This window comes from Lontra canadensis, unplaced genomic scaffold (genome assembly GCF_010015895.1).
Source record: "Lontra canadensis isolate GAN:19392208 unplaced genomic scaffold, GSC_riverotter_1.0 scaffold15, whole genome shotgun sequence".
NCBI classification, from domain to species: Eukaryota; Metazoa; Chordata; class Mammalia; order Carnivora; family Mustelidae; genus Lontra; species Lontra canadensis.
In genome coordinates, this window is record NW_022631009.1 from 7,394,229 (window position 1) to 7,398,323 (window position 4,095).

The window sequence follows — 4,095 nt, forward strand, 5'->3', positions numbered from 1 at the left end:
AGAGAGGCAGGCAGAGAGAAAGGAAGGGAATCAGGCTCCCTACAGAGCAGAGAGCCCGATGCGGGGCTCGATCCCAGGACTCTGGGATCATGACCTGAGGTGAAGGCAGAGGCTTTAACCCACTGAGCCACCCAGGCGCCCCTTCACATGGTTTATGAGGACCTTCATGATCATGCCTCACCTATCTTCTTCTATCCCTCCCCAGCCATTGTTGGACAAAATTACTTCAGTTTACTTCCTCTCGTATCTTGGGATACTGCCATGCTGCTTTCTATCACTTACCTGACCAAAATTCAGCTGACCTGCTCCATTCATCATCAAGTTCACCTGGCCTGTGTACTTCACACTTGCAGCCTTTCTTGACAGCTCAAAATTCAGCGTGGGAATTTTTCTTCCATGAACAGCTTATCCCACGATGTTATCATTCAATGCCTATAACCCCCAACAGCCTCCGAGCTTCATGAACGTAAAGACCTGTTCACACTGTGTTCTTATCACCTAGAGTGGGGGCCTAGAGCATAAACAGCAGATTCTCTAAAGCAAATTTGGTGAAATCGTGACCTTTGTAGTTTTAATAAATTTAATTTGATTATCTAAACTTTTTTGGAGAAAGTGTTATATGTTAGCCAAATACTATCACACATTCTTTTCTTCACTTATGGTGAATTGAAACACACTGAATTAATTCCTTATAGCTCAGAAGAAATGTGGTCCCTTGAGTCCAAGCAAGCCTGCTTCCTGACTCTGATATGAGCTGGCTTCTAACACCTACATCTTTGGTTTCCAAAACAAAGTTGTATCCTACAGCAAACCTTAGGGGGAGGTAGGGAACTGAGTTGGGCATGGTTCCTGAAATTCTGTTGGAGAAGCTCACGTCAAAGAAACATTTCCTGGGAATTCCTCTGAGCTTCCAATTCTGAACCATGGTGATGTTTTATTTAGGAGTTCTGACGAGGCAGCCTATTCAGTGACAAAAGAATGTTGGGAACGAGTTATTAAAACTCCATTTGCTCCCCATCTATGTGGGAAAACCCGAGAGCATTAACTGTTTCAGAAAAGGAACCGGAAACAAGTTACTATCTAGCATGAAGTATTAAACAACTGTTACCTAAAACAGAATGAATAAAAATCTCATTTTATTATTTTTTTTCTCATTAAACTTTTGTTTTAATGGGTCTCAAAATTCTGTAACAGATTTTTGGTCAAGTTGTTTCCATTAAAAAGTACTGATTTTAAAAACTGATAATTTAAAACTGCCACACACACCCACGAAAATAAATGGTCCCCAAAACCTTCTCCTTTCCTTCTGAGGTTTTACAATCTATGGTTATCATTAACCTGTCTTTTACTCTTAAATTTAAACAGCCAATTGACACAAATAGTCCTGAAACCACTCTTCCACCACTGATTAAGCCTAGGGTGGCAAGAATTGGAGATAGTATTTATTTAACTTTCTGAACTTTCTTGGGCAGATTTGGTGACTTTGCCTGCTTCAGCTGCCTTTTTGTCTGTTGCTCTGATGACATTCACAATGACTGTCTCTCTCATGTCATGAACAGCAAAACGGCCCAGAGGAGAGAAATTCCATATATATTCTATGTAAGTCTTGCCAGGAACCATATCAATGATGGCAGCGTTGTGACATTTTCAGGACTTAAGACCATCTTCCAGCTTTTTCCCAGAATGACGATCAATCTTCTCCTTCAATTTGGCAAACTCACAAGCAATGTGAGCAGTAGGACAATCCAGCACAGGTGCGTATCCAGCTCTGATTTGGAAGGTTCAGGATAATCACCTGAGCCATCAAACCAGCTGCTTCCATTGTTGGGTCATTTTTGCTGTCACCAACCACATTGCCACGACAAATATCTCTGACAGATAGGTTCTTGACTTTGAAGCCCACATTGTCTCCAGGAAGAAACTCACTCAAAATTTCATGGTGCATTTTAACAGATTTTACTTCAGTTGTAACATTGACCAGAACAAAGGTGACCACCATGCTGCATTTCAGAACACCAATCTTCACTGGGTCTGCGGGGACTGTACCAGTACCACCAATTTTGTAGATAATCCTGGAGGGGCAGACACAAGGGCTTGTCAGTTGGATGAAATGGTGGCAGACTGCAATCCAGTGCTTCAAGCAGTGTGGTTCCCCTGGCATGTTTGCACTTGGCTCCCGCATGTTATCACCATTACAATCAGAAAGTGGCACAAATGCTACTGTGTTAGAGTTGTAGCCAATTTTCTTAATGTAGGTGCTGACTTCCTAAACAATTTCCTTATGTTTCTTCTGGCTGTAGGGTGTCCCAGTGGAATCCATTTTGTTAACACCAATAAATTGTTGTTTCACACCCAGCGTGTAAGCCAGAAAGGCAAGCTCATGGGTCTGCCCGTTCTTGGAGATACCTGCTTTAAAGGCATCAACACCAGTAACCACAATCACGACAGCACAATGAGCCTGCAATGTGCCTGCGATCATGTTTTAATGAAGTCTCACGTCCTGGGGCATCCATGATGGTCACATAATACTTATTGGTCTCAAATTTCCACAGGGAGATATCAATGGTGATACCATGTTTGCGTTCAGCTTTTAGTTTATCGAAGACCCTGGCATCCTTGAAGGAGCCCTTTCGCATCTCTGCAGTATCCTCAAATTTTTTTGATAGTTCCTTTGTTGATCCCACCTCATTTGTAGATCACATGACCAGTAATGATATGCTTGCCTTAATCTACATGTCAATGACCAAAATGTTGATATGAGTCTTTTCCTTTCGCATTTTGGTTTAGGTTTAGTGGTGGTTTTCATGACACCTATGTTTTGGCAGCAAACCTGTTATGAAAAAGCTCATCTTGTTATTTTAGAAAATTTAAATAGAGAGATTCCTATGAAAGATGCATAAATACCATATTACATTCTGTTCACATTCAGGAAATTTGAAGCAATTTTTTTCTTTCCCTAAAAAAGGAAAGCATATTTACTGATTATGTCACTTTATGCTTAATACCTTTCATAAAGATTGACTAGGAGAAATTATAAGAAGAGATTTTTAGGGCACTTAGGTGGCTCAGTCAGTTAAGTACCCTACTCTTGATTTTGGCTCAGGTCATGATCTCATGGGTTGTGGGATGGAGACCCACGTCGGGCTTCACACTCAAGGGCGTGTGTGGGGGTTCTGCTTGAAGATTCTCTCCCTCTGCTTCTCCCCCTACTCACATGGGTCCTCTCTCATTCTCTCTCTCTCAAATAAATAAATCTTTATAAGAAGAGCTTTTAGGAAATAAGTTCTAAAAGAAAGATTAGTAATCTAATATGGACAAATTCTCTGTTAAAATTAACTTTTGCATTCAAAAATTTGAATAGATTGGTAGACCACACCAAAGAAATTTTGAGATCAGAAGAACATAAAAATCAGAAATATTAATCAGAGCTAACCTGAATCTATGAAACAAATATAGTTTGACCCAGATAAATGAGAAGGAAAATGTCTCAAATTGATTTTTATTTTACCTGCTCAGTCCCCTGAACTTTGCTACTTAATTCTGAAAGGATGGCCTGGTAATTGTTCTGCATACTGGATACAAACTACTGACAGAGTATATTTTTCCCTCACCCTCCTCACCCTAAGAAATCACATTCCCACAGTATATACAAGGAAGATAATTTACCCTCTCCCCAGTTCTTCCTGTGTTCTCCGGGTGGTATATTTTACCTAGTATAGTGCCTGATAGTAACACATGTCACAAAATGGAAGGGAAGTGTTTTTGTCAGTTTTTTCTTTCTTCCTTGCTACAGGCTATAGAAGGCTAACTTTGCTAAAAATAATACTTAGCCCAATGAAGGGATCATTACATACTGGTAACAGAAGGTAACTCAGTGGCCAGCCTGTGCAAAGTAAGTCTTAAAATACATACATCCTCCAAATCCTATGTATTTTGAGTAACTGCAATTGTATTGCTTCAGGCAAAGTACTTGCAGACCTAAGAGAAGACTAACTGGTGGAACAATTAGCTTTTGTACTAAATTAAAACTACTTTCTTTTAACTTCAGTTGATCATAAGGCATAAAAGATAAAGAACTTAAAAAAGTAGCTGAAG

General features: G+C 40.0%; 1 pseudogene; it reads right to left on the reverse strand.

Annotated features, from left to right (window-relative positions):
- Positions 1 to 1,446: 1,446 nt before the first annotated feature.
- On the reverse strand, positions 1,447 to 2,666 carry LOC116868302 (annotated as a pseudogene).
- Between the last annotated feature and the right edge of the window lie 1,429 nt (positions 2,667 to 4,095).